The 23,576-nt window shown below is 37.5% G+C and overlaps 1 pseudogene; it reads left to right on the forward strand.

Moving 5' to 3' along the window:
- The first annotated feature begins 405 nt into the window (after positions 1 to 405).
- Positions 406 to 1,067, forward strand: LOC132365484 (ras-related protein Rab-28-like; annotated as a pseudogene).
- Positions 1,068 to 23,576: the final 22,509 nt, after the last annotated feature.

The raw sequence follows: 23,576 nt of genomic DNA on the forward strand, positions 1-23,576 counted from the left end.
TTGCATTAAACTGGGCTAATTATCTACTGAAGGAATCTATTAAAGGCATGTTGTCAATCCTACAGATTGGATTCAGCAAAGTGAAACTGAATTGCTTGCCTTTTCAGCTAATTACAAAACTCTGTCTGACATGCTTTAAGAATGGTCAAAAAAAAGTACACATGGGCGCAGGGGGAAGGGAGGTGGGCAAGATGACACTCGGCGAGCCATTCTCCCCGGATACCTCCAGCGACCGCTGAGCCACCAGGGCAGGGGGTGCTGCCCGCCCTGCCGCCCTTCCTCCTCTCCCCTGCCCCCAGAGACCCCCCCATTCCCTTCCTCCTACCTCGGGTAGGGGTGGGTGGGAAGGGAAGGGAGGGGAGGGGAGGCACGCCTAGTTCCTGCGGGCCTGGTTCCTGGGACACCATGTCGGACTCTGAAGAGGAGAGCCCGGACCAGCAACTGAGAATCGTCGTGCTGTGGGGCGGCACCTCAGGGCAGACCTCCTTAGCTACGTGTTTTGCTCAGGAAACTTTTGGGAAACAGTACAAACTATAGGACTGGATTTCTTTTTGAGAAGAATAACGTTGCCAGAAAACTTGAATGTTACTCTTTAAGTTTGGGACGTAGGAGGGCAGACAATGGGAGGCAGGCTGTTGGATAAATTTATGTATGGAGCACAGGGAATCCTCTTGGTATATAATATTACAAATTATCAAAGCTTTGAGAATTTAGAAGATTGGTATTCTGTGGTGAAGAAAGTGAGGGAGGAATCAGAAAATCAGCCAATGGCTGCCTTGGTGGGCAATAAAATTGATTTGGAGCATATGCAAACGGTAAAACCTGAAAAACACTTAAGGTTTTGCCAGGAAAATGGTTTTAGTAGCCACTTTGTCTCAGCAAAGACAGGAGACTCTGTCTTCCTGTGTTTTCAGCAAGTTGCTGCTGAAATCCTTGGAATTAAGTTAAACAAAGCAGAAATAGAACAGTCACAGAGGGTGGTGAAGGAAGATATTGTAAACTACAACCAGGAACCTATGCCAAGAACTGTTAACCCTCCTAGAAGCTCTATGCGTGCAGTTCAGTAAGCACATTTTTCTTCTGTATTGATAGTTCTGGCTGCTCTTTGCCTCTGTGTGGGCCCGAGGACCTCTAGGAATTTGTTTTATCAGTGACCATCTCTGTAGTTCAGTTAACGCTTTCCTCTCAACTCGCTTCATCATTGCATGCTGCCTCAGCCGTAGGCAGCTCCTTGAGCTGCAAAGAATTCAACTTTGGGACAACACACTTTGAATTCAAAATGGAAAGCCCATTCTCTGGAATTAGACTGCTTCACTGAAAAAGAATAATGTTGGTTCTCTTTATGTCCTCACTTCTTTTTTCCCTGATGTAAGTTTTTTTAAACAAATATGAAAACTATCCAAGTCTTGATCATCAGCCAGGATTTTGCCACAGCACAGTTTCATACTCTTATCTGAACTCATACCTGGCAAAGTATGCTTCATAGTGCAAACATTTAAACGAGTAATATACTTTATCTACAGATACTTAAGAAGGCATTCTTTTGCTGTCTATTGTGAGTGAAAATATATAAAGCTGTATCTAGCTGAAAATGCTTGAAATAAAGCTATAATAGAAATGGTTTTTTTTCATTTTTTAAAAAAGAGCCTAAATTCTTTACATTTTAGCTGTAGCTCACAAAGTAGTGAGTATTTGATATTGTATTTTTCTTATTATATCATGGTCATTATGTATTGTGTAATACTCAGGTTAGATGGCTTTGTGAATTCTGATAAACGTTCAGCTGATGCTCCATGTGGACTTTCTCCTGCAAACTGTGTAAGAGTACTCCCAGAATGAGTTATGACTATTGTTGGATCATTGTGAACTGTACCTGAGGTTCAGATGTTTTTCTCCGGCAAAAAAATTTATTTAAATTACAAAAAAAAAAAAAAAGTACACATGACCAGCGTACAGCTCCCCAACACACACTGAGTCTCTTCTTGTCAATCAAGAAAATACAGGACATGATGATATAGGAAGAGAGGCACAGCCTGAGGCCATGTGCTCTTTCATTACATCTCTTATGGTCCCATAAAGAATGTGGCATGCCACAAATAACCAGATTTTTTAAAAATCTCAAACCTCATATAATTGGTTTTTCATTGCATAGTTTCAAATAATAAACAATAGCTTTTAAGCACTTAGAGATATTCCTCAATGGTTATGTTTAATATTCTTATACATTTTAACAAAAAAAAATCTGGCTATAGAATTCTTCTTTTCCTTTTGCCTCTTATATTAACCTAAAAGTCAAGAGGAAAGTAGGATTCTTCCCTCTGTTTTCCCCACTTTCTCTAGCTTCACTGGGTCTCAAGTTTCTAAAAACTCATCACACTCAGATAATGATGCATAGACCTTATAAGGAGGACAGAGGAAGCAGTTTACAATATAGCACCTAGACAAATTCCAAAATATTTTGTGGGGTGGAGCCAACTTGCTGTCAAAATCAGACATTCTTTTCTTCTACATGGATATGTTCGCTATTGGCAGATTTCCATATCTTTCTGACATACCCACACCTTAAGTTTTATACTATCCACACCTATATAAAAACTCAAGCTCAAAACAATAATCCTGAGCCATCAAATAGGCTGATTTAGCACCAGCACAATATTATAGAAGGCATGTAGCATTTAAGGGGATTTTACAACTATCACTCTCAATGATGGATAAAGGATTGATGATTAAGTTATTCAAAAATTCACTATATAATGATCATATCCTATTCCTCTTTCTCTCATGTCACATGTGTGTAAATATCAGCAAATCCCATTGGCTTTACCTTAAAAATCTATTCAGAGTCTATCTACTTGTTACCATCACTACTGCTACAGCCATGTTCAAGGTATGGTCATCTCAAGCCTATAGAACCGCAATAGCCTCAAAATTTGTACCTCTGCTTCCACCTCTGCCCCTCTCTCAGTCTATATCCCTTTCACACAGAAGCCATAACATAAAAATAATGTAATAATTAAGTAAAAATATAAAAATCATCTCAAAGAAATTGAAGATGACACAAATTGAAAGATATACTGTGTTCTTGGATTGGAAGAATCAATATTGTTAAAATGACTATACTACCCAAGGCAATCTACAGATTCAATGCAATCCCTATCAAATTATCAATGGCATTTGTCACAGAACTGTAACAAAAAAATTTTTAATTTCTATGGAAACACAAAAGACCCTGCATACCCTAAACAATCTTGACAAAGAAGCACAGAGCTGGAGGAATCATGCTCCTTGACTTCAGACAATACTACAAAGCTACAGTAATGAAAACAGTATGGTACAGCACAAAACAGACATATAGATCAACGGAACAGGATAGAAAGCCCAGAAATAAACCCATGCATTTATGGTCAATTAATCTACAACAAAGGAGGCAAGAATACACAATGGAGAAAAGATAGTCTCTTCAATAAAAGGTGCTGGGAAAACTGGACAGCTACATGTAAAAGAATGAAATTAGAACATCCTCTAACACCATATACAAAAATAAATTCAAAATAAATTAAAGACCTAAATGGGATACCGGATACTATAAAACTCCTAGAGGAAAACATAGGCAGAATACTGTTTTGGATCCATCTCCTAGAGTAATGGAAATAAAAACAAAAATAAACAAATGGAACCTAATTAAATTTAAAAGTTTTTGCACAGCAAAGGAAACCATAAACAAACAAAAAGACAACCTTCAGAATGCGAGAAAATATTTGCAAACGATGTGACCAACAAGGGGTTAATTTCCAAAATATACAAACAGCTCATACAGCTTAACATCAAAAAAAATACAACCCAATCAAAAAATGGGCAGAAGACCTAAATAAACATCTCTCTAAAGAAGACATACAGATGGCCAGCGGGCACATGAAAAGATGCTCAAAATCGCTAATTATTAGAGAAATGCAAATCAAAATTACAATGAGGTATCAATTCACACCAGTCAGAATGGCCATCATTAAAAAGTCTACAAATAATAAATGCTGGAGAGGGTGTGGAGGAAAAGAAACTCTCCTACACTGTTGGTGGTAATGTATATTGGTAGAGTCACTATGGGGAACAGTATGGAGGTTCCTTAAAAAACTAAAAATAGCACTGCCGTATGATCTAGCACTCCAGGGCCTATATTCAGAGAAAATTCTAATTTGAAAAGATACATGCACCCCAATGTTCACAGTGGCACTATTTACAATAGTCAAGACATGGAAGCAACCTAAATGTCCACTGACAAATGAATGGATAAAGAAGATATATACAATGGAATATTCCTCAGCTATAAAAAAAGAATAAAATAATGCCATTTGCAGCAACATGGATGGACCTAGAGATTATCACATTAAGTGAAGTAGAAAGACAAATACCATATGATATCGCTTATATGTGGAATGTTAAAAAGTGATACAAATGAAGTTATTTATAAAACAGAAATAAACTCACAGACACAGAAAACAAACTTATGGTTACCAAAGGGGATGGGGGGGAGTGGATAAATTAGGAGTTTGGGATTAAGAGATACACAATACTATATATAAAATAAGTAAACAAGGACCTACTGTATAGCACAGGAAACTATACTCAATATCTTGTTATAACCTACAATGGAAAAGAGTCTGAAAAAGAATATATATATGAGTATAACTGAATCACTTTGCTGTACACTTGAAACTAATACAACATTGTAAATTAACTATACTTTAAAAAGGAAAGAAAAAATACAAAAACATAAAATATATATATGTATATATAAATCATCTTAAAGTGAAATAAATGTCACAAAATGGCAAATACTCTATAATTCCACTTAGATGAGGTTCTAAAGTAATCAAACTCATAGAAAAAAGAAGTAGAATAGTGGTTTCCAGGGGCTGATAGGAGAGGAAAATGGGGAGTTTTTGTTCATTCCATGGGTATACAATTTCAGTTTTGCAAGAGATGTGTTGCACAACAATGTGAATATAGTTGATACTACTGAAGTTACTAAGTTACACACTTAGCAGTGGTAAAAAAAAAAAAATTAAAATAAAAAAATCATGGTGGAAATTCCTCTACTCAAAAATTATCCCATGACTTCAAATGTACTCTCTAAAATCCTGAACCTTTTCCATGGCCCAGAGGGCTAAGCATGACCGACCCTCACTACCCTCTACAAGGTCTACACCAACCTCCACACCCACCATCCTACCTCACCTCCCACTCTTCCCTCACTCATTCTCTCCAGCCAAACTGGCATTCTCAACACACCAAGGACATGGCTTTGTGAAGCACACTCTTCCCTCCAGAACATCACATTGTTCACTCCTATATTTCATGCAGGTCTCTGATCAAATATCATCTGTCAGGAATGATAGGACCAAACTATCTAAAATCATACCTGTCATTGTGTGCCTCTCTCCTGATTTACTTTCATTTAGCATTTATCAGCATCTGATCAATTTGCTATTTCTTTTCTCCCAACTAAAATTATAAATTGCAAGAGATAAAAAAAAAAAAAAAAAGGTTTTATGTTCACTGTTCCATCCCCAGTGCTTAGAACAGTACTTGGAACATTGTGGCTACTCAATAAATATTTATTGAATAAATGAATGAATGAATGGCATGAGTGAATGTGATTGTGGATAACTGAACTATAAAGGGAAATCCATCTCATTACCTGTTTTTTAGATCTTTACTCTAATTCCTAACCCTATTGCCTAAGTATGCTCAGCTTAACTGAATATTATTTTACTAAAGTGGAAAACTTATTTATAAGGATTAGGAAATATGTTAATATGTGAAGTACAAAAGTAGTTTTGTCTAGTTTTCGATGTTGTATATTCTTTTTTCATTCTTCTGAGATAATAATATACCTACAAATATCATATGAGCAGTAGTGCTTAGCAAAGCTGTGTGGCCTCATTACTGGTCTCATTTCTGCCAGGGGATGACACACTGTGAAGTAGTCATAAATTACAGGCTGATTAAAAAATAAACACACACACACACACACACACACACACACACACATTAAAGTCTGTGTGTTATCTAACACTAAACTTATTAACTTTAGCCTGCATCCCTGAATGCTGATATGAATTGGTGCCAAGAGGCCTGTAAGGATGGAGAAAAAAGAGCAGGAAGGTAAATACAGAGGAGGAACATAGTTAAGAAAACTGGAGCAAAAAGTGGTAACATAATAACACTAAATCTGTAGCAGGGAAGTATATCAGAGCCTCTTTAAATTGTAATGAAAAAATGCAGAAATGCAATATCAGAAGTTAAATAAGGTCATTCATAAGAGAATATCTGTAGCATATTTCCAACCAACTGTGGGAGTAAAAATTCATGAATAATATTAAAGGTATTTACATGATCCACTGTTCTCCTGAATAGTGTTTGCCTAATGTAATAAGATCTGGATTGCTTGAGCAAAATACAAATTTGGAATTGTAAGACCTAAACCTGACTGCCCATGCTATTAAAAAAGGAAGATGAACTTCTTTGAATACAATAGTTTACATCAATATTATCACTTTACTCCATCTATGTTACAGATTATTGTGATTAAATTAATACTCTGTAATAACTATACTATACTACCCATGAAAGAGATTCTAACCTCCTTTTTTAATATACCTAGGTGTTGGTTTCATTTAAAACAAAGTCTTAGGGACTTCCCTGGTGGTGCAGTGGTTAAGAATCCACCTGCCAATGCAGGAGACATGGGTTCAAGCCCTGGTCGGGGAAGATCCCACATGCCGCAGAGCAACTAAGCCCATGAGCCACAACTACTGAGACTGCACTGTACAGCCCGCAAGCCACAACTACTGAGCCCATGTGCCACAACTACTGAAGCCTGAGCAACTAGAGCCCATGCTCCGCAACAAGGGAAGCCACCTCAGTGAGGAGCCCATGCACCACAACAAAAAGCAGCCCTCGCTCACCACAACTAGAGAAAGCCCGCATGCAGCAACACAGCCAAAAATAAGTAAATAAATAAATAAGAATTGCTTTAAAAAAAGTCTTAAAATTCAAATTTAATTTAAATAATCCCAATCTTCCCTTGTAAAGTAATATGAGAAAATATAGGCTATCCTTTAAAAATAGAATATTCTTTAATAAACGAAAATCTAACTAAAAATTATTCATCTCCCCAATTCTTCTAAAGTTACTTTTTTTAAAACATACATATCTATCTCATTTCCTTCCAACTCTTCAAAGTTGACAGTTACATTTACAAATGCAAAAAGCAAATACAGCTAAAAAGCTTTCCTCTTTTTTTTTTTTTTCCATTTTCTCTCAGTGAATATATTTAAATAAAATATCCTTGGAAAAAATGAGAAAAAAAACCTCTTTTATTAATATCAGAGTTTTCTAGTAATAACATTCCCTCAAATTCTAATTTACCTGTATTTTATCTTTTAATCTGGACCTTATCTCCAGATAGTTAGGGCCTCGTGAGAGTATTTTAGATGCTTTTCCTGAAAGGTTTGTTTCACCTTTATTAACGTCCTTAGCTTAGTTCACCTAAGGCAAGTGTTTGATAAATTTTTTTTACCACCCCTTCACTCTTCCCCCAAGCACAGGGTTATATGGGTTAGCTCTACTTAGTTTAACTCGACTGTGGCATAGGACAAGACCTCTGGCCTCTCTGCTTCCCTTCCTGGTAGTTTTGGTTTTGTTTTGTTGGTATTCTTTAGCCAGCATTTTAACTATCTGAAGAAATCAATCCTTATTTCTTCTCAGAATCACCAGATTACTGTTAGTGAGTCAAGTTTAATGTATTTCAGCTCTTTTCCCCATCAAATAGGGAAGTATATCAGCTATCCAAATAATATGGGGAAAGCACTTTAAGTTACAATGTTTTCATGTTCCTTTTAAGCCAAGTAGATGTGAAAGGACATCTCAACATGACACTCCTCTGTTCTTTATTGCAGATTCATATAAGTGATTCAGTGAATAACTGATTCAGCAAATGTTTTTGATAGTCTGTTCTGTACAATGTGCTGTGCTATGTGCCATGGAGATGAGGAGGCAGATTAGGTATGTTCCTTGTCCTCAAGGAGCTCACAGAAACCTAGTTTTATCTTTTAGTTTTATGCATCACAGAAAGTTAGGAAATATATACAGAAATAAGATAATTGTGTAAAATAACTGGCAAGCAAAAACCTCTGTATAAGCATTCATTCTATCAGATGCTGAATCTGCAGAGAAAGAAACAGTGGTAGATTGATTGCCAAAATGTTCCCAATTCCTTACCACCTATTCATGCCTTTTGCAATGTGACCACCTCCTCCCTTCCAATGGTAGAACCAATTTCTCTACCCCACGAATATGGACTAGCCTTATAATTTGCTTTGGTCAATAGGAAATGCCAAAAGAGTCCATGTGCCAGATCGAATTGTCCAGGTGACTCAGACTCAGACTCATGAGCAATAATACTAGTTTATTCTTTTGTGCCACTAAGCTTGAGACGGTTTATTCACAGTTACAGTGTATTGCTGTGGTGATACATAACTGATATAAGATAGTGGACATAACATTTGCAAATGCATGGGGAACCATGGCTTTCTCTACTAGTATCATGCTACCGCATCTATATAACTTGAGCTGTAGAGAATAAGTGAAATTTCATGAAAAGAAGCGTAATAAAGGAAATGTAAGTTCCACAAGAGTATGAGTTACTGTTTTTTTTTTCTATTTTGTTCACTGATGTGGCCCAAGCATCAAGAAGAGTGACTGGCACAGAGTAGATGCTCAAATGTTTTGTTGTTGTTGAAAAAATAAATGTATTTAACCAAACATTTATTTGATTATCTCTGAATCCAGAGTTAAAGCCTCAGAAAAGGCATTTAAATGGATTCCAAGGAAGTGAGTAGAGTCCAGGAGGAAATTAGACCATTGTAGTATTACTCCAGAAATGCTATGACAAGATCTTAAACTGGGGGTGGGAGGGCGGTGACAGAAAGAACAGAAGAGGAAGGACAGGCCAATTTGGCCCCATTAAATGGGTTGGGCTTGTCCCCAAAATATGTGTAATTACTCATTCTCTAGAATCCTTTCCATTTATCCATTTCAAAATATCAATGAAAATGTGATAGAGTTTCTAACTTCAAGTATTCAGTCTAATGAGAAAATATTTCAGCCATCTCCTCTCTGTATTACAACCCTATTTGACAGCACTCCGATAAAGGTAGATACAGACAGGGAATGGGGATGCAGCAGGGAAGTTTTTCTGGAAAAAGGTGATTCATTGCTGAAGCCAAAAGAAATACCCAGATAAAAGAACATGTGAAAGACGTGTCAAGGGAGGAGAAGCAGCAAACACCAAGACCTGAGGCAAGAGACAGTATGGCAAGTCCTAAGAATTGTAAATAATTCACTCGGGCTTGAGTAAAGCTTCAAAGAGGAAGTGAGACAAAAGAAGAAGACATAATCAGTCCATAAAGGACATGTAGACCTTGATAAATTTTCAGGTTCATTGTTAAGCTATGAGGAACTTCTGAGAGTTTTAAGCAAAGCAGTGACACAGTGAGGTTTAGAGTTTAGAAAGATCCTCCTAAATGTACTGTGGTGATTAAATGGAGAGGAGCAAGAATGATGTCAAGGAGAACACTCAGGAGACTGATATAGAGGTCCCAATGAGAAATGGTGGGTGAACAAATGTGGGAGCACTGGAGATGTATGTAAATGGATTTGATATTTTGGAAAGAAAATATGAGGGAGTAAGGAGTAGATAAGTAACATTCTGACTTTGGCAACTTGTGGGTGGAAGTGACAAATGTAAAACTAAAAGATACAGGAGGGGTAGTAGGCTAGAGGTAGGATAGTAAGTTCATTCTTTGACATGCTGTGTGTGAGATCATTTGAATCCTGAGATAAAGGTGTGCAAAGAGAAGCCGTCAATTTATTTAGCATTTTGTCTAGTCCTATGTGGTGCCTGACCCACAGTAAGTGCTCAATAATTCATTCATGAATGAATGAACAAAAGCAGCTCAGAAAAGAGATCTGGGGGCTTCCCTGGTGGCGCAGTGGTTAAGAACCCGCCTGCCAATGCAGGGGACATGGGTTCGAGCCCTGGTCCGGGAAGATCCCACATGCCGTGGAGCAACTAAGCCTGTGCGCCCCCAACTACTGAGCCTGCGCCCTAGAGCCCGTGATCCACAACTACTGAGCCTGCGTGCTACAACTACTGAAGTCACACGCCTAGAGCCTGTGCTCCACAACAGGAGAAGCCCCCGCAATGAGAAGCCCACGCACCTCAACGAAGAGTAGTCCCCGCTCACCTCAACTAGAGAAAGCCCGCGCACAGCAACGAAGACCCAATGCAGCCAAAAATAAATAAATTTAAAAAATTTTTAAAACCACTGTCTATCCAGAATTCCATAACCAGCAAAAAAAAAAAGAAAAGAGATCCGGACTTAGATCTAGAAAAGGGAATTAATACTATATACCCAGGAGAATATATGCTGTGGGAATACATTAGATCAGTTCTGCTCAGAGTGTTTACTGCACACACTGTGTACTGCTCAAACTGTCACCTGTCCTCAATGGAATAAGTACAGATATTAAAAGTAAGCATTTGGAAAGTTTTATAGCAATGCAACAGTAATTTTACATCTGTTTTTATCAAATATAAAGAAATTGGACTCATTTTATATGCCTTTGTTTTATTTTTCATTTCTTTTTTTTAGTTTTTTGGGTTTTGTTTCGGTTTTTTACTTTTACAAAAGTTTTGGTCTGTAATAGATTGGATGTGTTAAAAGCAAACAAAAAAACAAAAATCCTACGGGTAGCTTAAACACGGAATTAGACCATTTGGAGACAGTGTTTATGGCAGTTCCTCTTTGGCTCATTCTCACCTCCTACTATTCCTTCTTACCTGTTTTTCTAAACCCAGTTTTATTCCCTTCCTAGGATCACAACAGTAAACTAAAGCCTCTTTTGTGTATTTCGTATGTTTATCCAATTTGGCTCCAAAATTGCTCCTATAGCATGGATAAAAGATATTTCTTTCCCTCCCCTGAGTGCTATAGAAAGAACAATATGGTAGACTAAATTCTAAGTAGTCCTCTGGTGTTATGCCCTGTGTAATCCCTATTCTTTGCATGTGGGCAGGACCTATGACTTGCCTCTAGCCAAAAGAATATGCTAAGAGTGACTGGATGCTACTTTCTTGATTAAGATAGGTAGATAGATAAAAGATCTCCTAGCAAATTCACTTTCACACTGACACTGAAGAACTAAGCCACCATAAATTCTAAAACTACCAAAAAAAACTGAATTATAAAAACAAACTGTGGGACCACAGACGTGGATCATTTCCCAGTTGAGTCTTCAGATGAGACCTCACTCTCAGCCAGTATCTTTACTGTAGACTTATGAGACCTCCAAGCAGAGGACCCAGTTAAGCCAGGCCTGGAGTCCTAACCAAGAGAAGATGTGAAATGATAAATGTATGTTGTTTTAAGCTGCTAAATGTGTGGTAATTTGTTATGAGGCATAGAAAACCAGTGCAATTAGATAGGTGTTTGATAGTTGCTTGCATTCAAATGAAGAGAAACTTGGGTAAATGGGGCACTGGTGGTGCTATTTCTATCACTCAAGACATGAGGAAAATGAAAAATAGTGAAGAAATAAAAATTATTTTTGGATGGAATGAAAAAGTCTTGGAAATGAGGAAAAAACTCATAAAAAAAAGAATTAAGGGGCTTCCCTGGTGGCGCAGTGGTTGAGAATCTGCCTGCCAATGCAGGGGACATGGGTTCGAGCCCTGGTCTGGGAAGATCCCACATGCCACAGAGCAACTAGGCCCGTGAGCCACAATTGCTGAGCCTGCGCGTCTGGAGCCTGTGCTCCGCAACAAGGGAGGCCGCGATAGTGAGAGGCCTGCGCACCGCGATGAAGAGTGGCCCCCGCTTGCCACAACTAGAGAAAGCCCTCGCACAGAAACGAAGACCCAACATAGCCATAAATAAATAAATAAATAAATAAATAAAATTAAAAAAAAAAAAAGAATTAAAAACCAAGTCAAATGCTTAAGAAATGTCAAAAAGAAGAACTATTAAAGGTCATTATATCTCATAAGAAAATGGAAAATAGTCACTGGGGCCTTTTGAGAGAGTAGCTTCACTACAATATGGAACTTCAAAATCAATATTGTTAGGAATTGGAGAGGGGATGAATGGTGCAAATTTGGAGATAACAAATACAGATAAATAGAACAATTTTTGGAAGTTAAAGACAGAAGAGATATTTAACGGAAATTGGGTGATGCAGAGTGCAGGGTTAAGGAATGTATATTTCAACATGGTGGAAGTAAGGATGAAGTAGAGAGAAAAAGACTAATGATGCTCTAGGGATAGGTGCTTAAGGCATGACACCTGGGGCTCAAGTGGAAGTGTCAGTCCTAAAGAAAGGCAATTTTTATTCTCAGACTGTAAAAAAAAAAAAAAAAAAATAGGATAAAAGGACATGTAATGTGGAGAGGAGATTTTAAAAAGCTCACACAGGATTGTCTCTTAACTTCTTGATTAAAGAAGGGAAGCTGTCCACTTCAGAATGAGAGGGAAGAATTGGACCCTGCATTGGAAGTGAGTGAAGGTTTGGAATAGCTCTTTTGCAGACTGTGTTAGAGAATCAACAGGAGATTAATGAAAGGATTAAGAAGCAATTAAAGTTAGACAGCGTGAACTGGTAGTAGGCCAAGTCTGTAGAATTTTGCTTGAAATCTGTCACTGATGCTGGGTAACAGCTAGTAGAGAAGCTGGATTGATGGCAGATCGGTGGCTCATAGAAAGCACAGCATACATCACTAAGGATGAGACCTGCATACACTACTTGATTCGAAAAGGACAGCCAGAAGATGGAGATTTTAACAACAGATGGCAAATGTACTTTCAGCCAGCTATGATATTGCTAATTTTTTCAAATTCGACCACTAGAAAACAGAAAATACCCTAGAGTGTTTTAATCAAAGCCTATTTTAGCACTGTCCTTAATAATCCAGCTAACTTCCTTAGACCAGTCCTTATTCTCCAGTTCTGTGTATATTTTATTTTAAAATATGTATAAGGAATTATCATTTTCTTAAAATGTTTTAAACAGAAGCAGCATAGTCTACTAGGAATTTTTATGTAGAGCTTAGCATCCTGATTCTGTAACTTAACTAGTTGTGATGGGAAAGTTATTTCATCTCTCTGTGCCTTAAGTTCCTTATCATAAGTGGGGATGATAATCTCTAACTCTCAGTGTAGATGTGATAATTAAATGGGATAATTTATGTATTGGTACCATGGCATATATAATGATTTTTAAATAATGTTATTTAAATTTTTTCATAGAAGAAATGTAATTCCATAATTATTTTTGCTTTCTAGAACAAGCCAGTAAAAAATACTGAGAAAAACTGGAAAATACAGAAAAGTAGAAAAATAAAAATGATAAAAAAAAATCCAACATCCAAGCATTAAAACTTTTAATATTTTATTATCAAATATAAAATTTTATAACCAGAGAGACAGTTTTAGGCCATAAAGTTCAAACCTTGCATTTTACAGATGAAAAAACTGAGGCCCAGAGAATAGAGCTGGCTTTTCTAAGGGTACAAAGCTTATTAGCTATAGAGCCAAGGCTAGAAATGAGGTCTTCCAACTCCAGTGACTTTCCACTCACTGTAATGAGAGGGTTAAAAACATTTCACTGTCAACAACCAACATTTATTGGGTCCACATATACTCAGGGCACTCACTGCTCTCTGGGTGTATAATCATTATTTGATATAATTTCACACCTATTAAGAAACCAATTGAAAGCCTACATGTAGATTGGCAAAAAGACAATCTTTCTAAATAAAATGGAAAAAAACACCTTATACCTGTGCCTGCAGCATAAACTGTACAAAATTCATTTCCTCCAGTATCATAGTGTGCAAACAGTCTATTTTTGCAAGAGAAAACATCCATTTTTCAACTACACTTGATATCAAGGAAAGCATGATGGCTGTAAGTCATCCACTTTGTAAGCTCTTAAAACTCAGTCCAAAAGGCTCTTGGGCCTTATCAACAGGCCTAAATGATGTAAATTAGTCCACTGAAAGTTCAGAAAAAACATTTTCCCAGATTGTTAAAGACCTCAAGCCTAGCCCACAGACTTGACATTTAGTCTGCAATGTGGTATGGCTCAAATTAGCTTTTTGAGGTGAACAAGGAAAAAGAAACAAGGAAATATGGAGTGACCTCAAAATGATGTTCCCTGGAGGTCCACTGTTGAGATAATTTGCAGGTGATAATTTAACAAAGAAATAACTTCAGCATATCCTCTTATAGTGATTTAGACATTAGTCCCCCAAATTTTGTTTGCACACTTTAAAAAAGGTATTTCTAAAAAGAACACCTCCGTCTGCTTCTTTTTAAACAATAAGAAGTTGAGGATTACTAATTAGATGGTGTAACAAGTATTGCCCAGGCCTCTAGCCTAGAAATATCCTTCCAGCTCAAAGTATGTTTATGGAGTGTGTGTACTGTGTGTATGGTGAATGCAAAGAGTGAACTTTGACAAGTATAAGAGAATTTTCATTTGGTTTAATAAACACTTATTATCTGCCTACCATGTGCCGGGTTATTTTAGGCACCTGAGGATACAAAACTAAGCAAGTCCCAGGCCCTGCCATCTAATCTATAATCTTCTGAGGAAAGCAGACGCATAAAAAGATAATTTCAATGTGTTAAATTAGAGATATAATGAGGTCTGTATTTGGAGCACAGACGTGAAGGAGGAGTTGGCAGCACCTAGCTTCATCTTTGCTTCAAGATTCCTGCAGAAGAAGATGACTAATGTACTGGAGAGGATGACTAAATTAGCAAGGCAGTAAATCATGAAAAAGCATCCAGGTATGAACATAGACCTAAGGCATTAGCCAGTACGGTGTGTTCTGAGAACCACAAGCTGCTACATATAGCTAAATAGTAAAGTTCAAAGCAGAGAGTAGGAAAAGATAAGGATTAAGAAGTACCTAAGGCCAGATATTGGAGAGACTTATGTGCTATGCTGAGTAGCTAAAGAGCTTGGGTTTGATTCTGTAGGTCACAAGGAGCTAATCAAAACAGGAATGTGGGGCTTCCCTGGTGGCGCAGTGGTTGAGAATCTGCCTGCCAATGCAGGGGACACGGGTTCGAGCCCTGGTCTGGGAAGATCCCACATGCCGCGGAGCAGCTAGACCCGTGAGCCACAATTACTGAGCCTGCGCGCGTCTGGAGCCTGTGCTCCGCAACAAGAGAGGCCGCGACAGTGAGAGGCCCGCGCACCGCGATGAAGAGTGGCCCCCGCTTGCCACAACTGGAGAAAGCCCTCGCACAGAAACGAAGACCCAACACAGCCAAAAATAAATAAATAAATAAAAATAAATGTACTAAAAAAAAAAAAAAAAATGTTAGCTATAAAAAAAAAAAAAACAAAAACAGGAATGTGTGGTAGAAAGTTCACTCTGGGTAATGTGGGGGATGAACTGAAAAGGAACTGGATGAGAAGGATGGGACCAGCTAGAAGGGTCCAGATGAAATATGGTGAGGACATGATGCAGGGCAATGGCAGTGTGCATGAAAGGAGTTAATAGGTGAGCCAGTGATTGAAGAGATAAGCCTGGAGGGACCTGTGACATTTCAGACAAGGAGAGGGAAGAGTTCAGGATGATGCCATGGTTTTGGGCATTGCATGCCTTGATATGATTGCCTATGATTATGAAGACAAGAAAGAGCAGGGCAAAGGGGAAGAAAATGAGGTCAGCTGGGGACATGTTGAAAGTAAGGTGCCTATGAAACATCCAAGATAAATGGTTTGGCAGATAGAGGTTATATGAGACTGATGTTCTGGGGTTTCTCTTGACGACCATCTTCCTCCTGTTTTGATAGCTTGTGGCAACTCTTCCTGGCTACCTGCCCCTGGAAGCACTAACCCAGAGAATCCAAGAAGAAACATAACCCCTTTGCAGTTGATGGGTTTCCTCCTAGGAAGCCTCTGCCACCTTTGATAGAAAGCTGGGCTCCAGATGGGGGACAAAGAGAGGACAATAGGATTGTGTTGCAGATAAAATGTGGTGCCTCCCAGAACCACACCCAATGACTTCTGTCTCCCTGTTTCTACTGCATGAGGGACAGCTTCAGGTATTGACTCAATGTGGTGACCAACCATACTCTCAATCTCAGCACATCTTATGGTCTCTCCTGTTTTCCTGTCTCCCTACCTCATAGCAGAATCCCTTCAAATGGAATTGAAATACTCAAGACCACATTCATGTCGAATCTGCATCTCCGAGAAACCCACCTTTCTTTCTCCCCTCACTTCATGCCATAAACTTCCCTCTCCCAACTCTGCCTGTCCCACTGCCCCAGATCAGTCAGTTTGTTTGGTCTTGCATTTCACTCACAACATGAAGGATTCTAGATATAGGTTTTATTTAGTAGCAGATTTAATTTTTCTCCTCCTATCTCCCAGACTTTGCAGCCCACTTTATAAACTCAAAGACTTTTTATTTGTGGCAAAGTGACACAGTGGACCTGGATTTGACTGTCAATACTATCACCCAGATGGGCAAGTCACATAAGCTTACTGAATCTTAGTTTCTTTATCTGTAAAATGGAGGTTAAAATACCTTCAAGATTGCTATGAAAATTAAATGAGGAAGCATGTTAAAGGGCCTGGCATGTGGTAGGTAGACAATAAACATTCTTTCCCTTCTTGCTCTATTTTTTAAAAATTGAAGTATAGATGTACAGCAAAGTGATTCAGTTATATGTATTTTTTCAGATTATTTTCCATTCTAGGTTACTACAAGATATTGAATGCAGTTGCCTGTGCTATACACTAAATCTTTGCTGCTCACCTATTTTATGTGTAGTAGCTTGTATCTGTTAATCCCATACTCTAATTTATCCCTCCCCCTCCCTTTCCCATTTGGTAACTGTAAGTTTGTTTTCTATGTCTGTGAGTCTTTCTGTTTTGTAAATAAGTTCCTTTGTATCATTTTTTAGATTCCACATGTAAGTGAGACCATATGTTGTCTTTTTCTCTCTGATTTTACTTCACTTAGTATGATAATCTCTAAATGGATCCATGTTGCTACAAACGGCAATATTTCATTCTTTCTATGGCTGAGTAATATTCTATTGCATATATATACCACTTCTTCTAAAGCCAATTGTCTGTTAATGGGCACTTGGATTGTTTCCACGTCTTTGCTATTGTAAACAGTGCTGCTACAGATATTGGGATGCATGTATCTTTTCAGATTAGACTTTTTGTGTTTTCTGGTTACATACCCAGGAGTGGGATTGCTAGATTATATGGTAGCTCTATTTTTTGTTAAGGAACCTTCATACTGTTCTCCATAGTGACTGCACCAATTTATATTCCCATCAACAGTGTAGGAGGGTTCTCTTTTCTCCATACCCTCTCCAGCATTCATTATTTATACTTTTTGATGACAGCCATTCTGACTGTGATTTGCATTTCTCTAATAATTAGCGATATTGAGCATCTTTTCATGTACCTGTCGGCCATCTGTATGTCTTCTTTGGAGAAATGTCTACTTAGGTCTTGTGCCAATTTTTTCACTTTTTTTTTTTTTTAATATTAAGCTGTATGAGCTGTTTGTATATTTTCAAAATTAATCCCTTGTCAGTAGCATTGTTGGCAAATATTGTCTTCCAGTTGGTAGGTTGCCTTTTTGTTTTGTTTATGGTTTCCTTTGCTGTGCAAAAGCTTTTAAGTTTAATTTGGCTCCATTTGTTTATTTTTGTTTTTATTTTCATTACTCCAGGAGACAGATCCAAAAAATATTGCTGCGATTTATGTCAAAGAGTGTTCCTCTATGTTTTCCTCTAGGAGTTTTATAGTATCCAGTCTTCCATTTAGGTCTTTAATCCATTTTGGGTTTATTTTTGTATATGGTGTTAGAGAATGTTTTAATTTCATTGATTTACATGTAACTGTCCACCTTTTCCAACACCACTCATTGAAGAGAATGTCTTTTCTCCATTGTATTTTCTTGCCTCCTTTGTGGTGGATTAATTGACCATAAGTGTGTAGGTTTATTACTGGGCTTTCTATGTCTGTCCCCCCCCCCAATACCATGCTGTTTTGATTACTGTAGCTTTGTAGTATAGTCTGAAGTCCAGATGGGTTATGCCTCCAGCTTTTTTTTTTTTTTTCCTCAGGATTGTTTTGGTAATTCTGTGTCTTTTGTTCTTCCATATACATTTTAGGATTATTTGTTTTAGTTCTGTCAAAAAATGTCATGGGTATTTTGATAGGGATTGCTTTAAATCTATAGATTGCTTTGGGTAGTATGGTCATTTTAATGATATTAATTCTTCCAATCCAAGAGCATGGGATTTCTTTCCATTTCTTTGAATCAGCTTCAATTTCCTTTATCAATGTTTTATAGTTTCTAGATTATAAGTTTTTCACTTCCTTGGTTAAGTTTATTCCTAGTTTTTGTTTTTGGGGTTTTTTTGATGTGATTTTAAATAGGATTTTTACTTTCTGATAGTTCATTGTTAGTATAAAGAAATGAAACAGATTTCTGTATGTTAATCTTGTATCCTGCTACCTTGCTGAATTCATTTATTAGTTCTAATAGTATTTGTGTGGCAACTTTAGGGTTCTCTATATTGTATCATGTCATCTGCAGATAGTGACACTTTTACCTCTTCCCTTCAAATTTGGATACATTTTATTTCTTTTTATTGTCTGATTGCTGTGGCTAGGACTCCCAATACTCTGCTGAATTTAAGTGGTGAGAGTGGGCATCCTTGTCTTGTTCCTGAATTTAGCAGGAAGGCTTTCAGCTTTTTACTGTTGAGCATTATGTTGGCAGTGGGTTTCTTGTAAATGGCTTTTATTATGTTGAGATATGTTCCCTCTATACCCACTTTGGTGAGAGTTTTTATTATGAATGGATGTTGAATTTTGTCAAATGCTTTTTTTCTGCCACTACTGAGATGATCATGCAGTGTATCACATTGGTTGATTTATGTATGTTGAACCATCCTTGCCACCCTGGAATGAATTTAACATGATCATGGTGTATGATCATCTTTACGTACTGCTGGATTCATTTTGCTAATACTTTGTTGAGGATTTTTGCATGTATATTCATCAAAGATATTGGCCTGTAATTTTTTTTTTTGTAGTGTCACTGTCTGGTTTTGATATCAGGATGATATTTGATTCATAGAATGCTTTTGGGAGTGTTCCCTCCTCTTCAATGTTTTGGAATAGTTGATAAAGATAGGTATAAGTTCTTTGCATATTTGGTAGAATTCCCCAGTGAAGCCATCTGCAGGGACTTTTGTTTGCAGAGAGTTTTAATTATTATTCTTATTATTACAGATTCTATTTCACTTCTAGTGATCAGTCTGTTCAAATTATCTGTTTCCTCTTGACTCAGTTTTGGCAGCCTGTATGTCTCTAGAAACTTCACCATTTCTTCTACGTTGTCCAATTTGTTGGCATATAACTGTTAACAGTATTCTGTTATGATTTTGTGTATTTCTGTGGTATTGGTCATTATTTCTCCTCTTTCATTTCTTACTTTGGGTCCTCTCTCTCCTCTTGGTGAGCCTGGCTCACCAAGATTTTGTTCATCTTTTAAAAAAATCAGCTCTTGGTTTTACTGATCTTTTCTATTTTTTTTATTTCTATTTTATTTCCTCTCAGATCTTTATTATTTCCTTCCTCTGCTTACTATGGGTTTTATTCTTCTTTTTCTAATTCTTTTAGGTGATAGGCTAGGTTGTTTATTTGAGATTTTTCTTCTTTCTTGAGGAAGGTCTTTATCACTAAGAGCTTCCCTCTTATAACTGCTTTTGCTGCATTCCATAGATTTTGTAAGGTTGTGTTTTCATTTTCATTTGTCTTGAGATATTTTCTGATTTATGCTTTGATTTCATTGTTGACCCATTGGTTTTTTAGTACATGCTGTTTAGAATCTATGTGTTCATTCTTTTCCTGTTTTTCTTTCTGTTATTTCTAGTTTCATGCCAAGTTTGTGGTCAGAACAGAGGCTTGAAATAATTTCCATCCTCTTAAATTTGTTGAGGTTTGTTTTGTGACCTAGTATGTGGTCTATCCTAGAGAATATTCCGTGTGCACTTGAAAAGAATGTGTATTGTACATTTTTTTGATGTAGTGTCAATTAAGTCCAACTGGTTTATTGTGTCATTTAGGACCTCTATTGCCTTACTGATTTTCTGTCTGGATGGTCTGTCCATTGATGTCAGTGTGGTGTTAAAGTCTCCTACTATTATTGTATTCCTGTCAGTTTCTCCCTTTATGTCTGTATTTGTTTTATATATTTAGGTGCTCTTGTATTCTGTTAAAGAGTGTAATATCCTCTTCTTGTACTGATCCCTTTATCATTATATAATGTCCTTCTTTTTCTTTTCAGCCTTTGTTTTAAAGTCTATTTTGTCTGATATGAGTAGTGCTACTCCCACTTTTTTGTCACTGACATTTGCATGACATATCATTTTCCATCCCCTCACTTTCAGTCTGTGTGTTTCTTTCACCCTGAAATAAGTCTGCTGTAGGCAGCATATTGTAAGTTCATGGTTTTTTTTTATTCAATTTGCCACTCTGCATCCTTTGATTGGAGTATTTAGTCCATTGACATTTAATGTAATTGTTGATAGGTATGTATATTGCCATTTTAAACCTTGTTTTCCAGTTGTTTTTGTAGTTCTTCTTTGTTCATATCTTATTTTGTTTGTCCTTTTGTAGTTAAATGATTTTCTTTTATAGTACACTGGAGTTCCTTTCTTTTTGGTTTTTGTGAATCTATTGTATGTTTTTGATTTGTGGTTACCATGGAGTTCAAGTATGTTGATCCATAACTATACCTACTTGCTATAAACTGATAGTAATACAAGTTCAAACACATTCTAAAAGATCTATATATTTATACTCCCCTTCCCCACATTTTGTGATTTTGATGTCCTATTTTACATCTTCATGTTTATTCTTTTGCTGTTAATTGTAGCTGTAACCCCTTTCACAAAATTTTTTTCATTGTTTTGTAATCTATGTATTGGCTTACTTAAGTGATGTTCAATCCTTTTATATATTTGCCTTTCCTTTTATGATTTTCTCTTTCCTATAGATTCTTGCTTCTTTTCTATTTAGAAAAGACCTTTCAATATTCCTTTTTGGGTAGGTTTAGTATTGCTAAATTCTTTTAGTTTTTCCTTGTCTAAGAAGTTCTTTCTCTCTCCTTCTATTCAAAATGATAATCTTGCTGTGTAGTATCCTAAGTTGCAGGGTTTTCCCGTTCAGGACTTTGACTATATCATGCCACTCTCTTCTGGCCTGCAAATTTTCTGCAGAGAAATCAGTTGATAGCCTTATAAGGGTTCCCTTGTAACTGACTCTTTGTTTTTCTCTTGCTGCCTTTAGAATCTACTCTTTAACTTTTGCCATTTTAATTATGATATGTATTGGTGTGGGTGTGTTTGGGTTCATCTGGTATGGGACCCTCTGTGCTTTCTGTACCTGAATATCTGTTTTCTTTTTTAGGTTTGGGAAGTTTTCAGCTATAATTTCTTCAAATACATTTTTGATCCCCTTTTCTCCCTCTTCTGCTTCTGGAACACCTATTATATATAGGTTGGCATGCTTTATATTATCCCATAGATCTCTTATGTTGCTTTCTTTTTTATTTTTTTTCATTTGTCTTTCTGTCTGCTATTCTGATTGGGTGATTTCCATTATTCTATCTTATTTGTTCTTCTGTGTCATTTAGTCAGCTATTTATTGGTTTTTTCCTCAGTAACTGAGTTGTCTAATTTTGATTGGTTCATCTCTATGGTTTCTAGTTTCTTGTTACAGTGATCTGCATTTCTATCAACAATCTTTCCTAATTCCTTTAGCATTTTTATAACCTTTTTAAACTCGCGGTCTAGCAGAGGTCTGTTTTATTATTTGTTCTTTCAGGGCATTTCTTTTGTTCTTTTAATCGGGAGTAGTTCCTCTCCTTTTTCATTTTACTTAACTTTCTCTGTGTCTATGAATTTAGGAGAAATAGTTATCTACTGTAGTCTTAAAGGGGTGTTTTTATGTGGGAGTGTCCCTGTGCAGATTATGTGTGTCCAGTATCTTTGGTGCAAGGGCTGTTTTTAGTATGGATGCCAGCTACATCTTTCTTCAGAGTGCGTTGGCCATTACCCCCCTGGATAGGGGGTGTAATTGGCATTGTGGTGTCCAGAGCCTGTGCTGGATGTGAGGCAGGGCCTCCTCTTTGCTCTGTGGCTATCAATGAACTGTTGGAGGCAGGGTCTTCTTCCCAGTTGTTGGAGTAGAAGCCCTGAGGATCAGGTTGATCAGGTTCCACTGCCCTTGAGTACATGTCCTGCCCCAAGGGTGGTGACTGTTGAAGCAAGTGAGGCCCATGAAGTCACAGCAAACCTATGAGCCACCTGTGTATGCGTTTATGGTTCTCCTCAGAAGCAATCCAAGGTCATGTCCCTTTCTCTTGTGTTTGTCCCAGATCTAGTGCAAAGCTGTGGCGTGGAGTAGGCTGGAGCTCAGGGCATTGTGGCTGCAGGAATCTAGGTGGCTGTGCTGCTGCCTGGGCCCTGGACTGCCTCTGTGGAAGATTTCTCCCAGGACCTGTCTGCCCCAGATCTGATGCTAAGCTTAAGTGTGGAGTGGGCAGAGCTAGGGCACTTCTGCTGGGGAAAAAAGTCACTGCACACTCCTGCCCAGGACCTAACTGCCAAGACTGCTGCCTAACTGCCATCTAGCTGCTGCGTGTTCCTGTGGCACCACCTGGTGCACAGGCTATGTCTGCCACAGTAAGACCTGCAGCCACAGTGCCCACACTGACAATGGGCTCCACAGCTCTCCCTGGATCACATTCCAGGCACTCAGCTGCCCTGTCTTTTTAATTCTCTCTCATCTCTCCTTCATAATGCATTCTATTTTTGTTCTTCTGCTTTCATAGTTTCTAGAGTTGTATTTTCCTTATCCAGTTCTCTAGCTTCCCTGCTCTCCCTTTAGTAACTCCTCCCTGATTTCATACTCCCAATGCAGAGATCTGGTCTTCTTATATCTCTGATTTCTTTTAAAAATAAACTCTCCATGAGCAGAACATGTCTCTTCTTGACTTATTTCTATAGCAAAGTGGCCATCAAGTGAGTACTTAGTAAGCTTTTCTAAATCATTGCTGATGTGTATCTCAGTAGATTAAATATGAGGCTCGTTTTTCTCCACCAATTTTCTATGTTGCTCCTCTTGTGCCCATATATAGAACAGAGTTACTCTGCTTATTAGTACCTGTGTTTCTCACCCCAGTGTCCTGAGATACCATCTCTATAACAAAAGATTGCAGGTTCCTTTCTGCATTTATTAATATCAAGCCTGTGGCTATGCAGCTCACCTCACAAATTAAATTACATAGATTCATAAGATCTCAGATCTCGTAAGTTGTTTGCTGTCTCTTTAACCATGCTTGAAATGAAAGGAGATATTCTGTATGCTGTTTAATTAAAGCATTAAAGCAG

The sequence above is a fragment of the Balaenoptera ricei genome, chromosome 4 (genome assembly GCF_028023285.1).
Source record: "Balaenoptera ricei isolate mBalRic1 chromosome 4, mBalRic1.hap2, whole genome shotgun sequence".
NCBI classification, from domain to species: domain Eukaryota; kingdom Metazoa; phylum Chordata; class Mammalia; order Artiodactyla; family Balaenopteridae; genus Balaenoptera; species Balaenoptera ricei.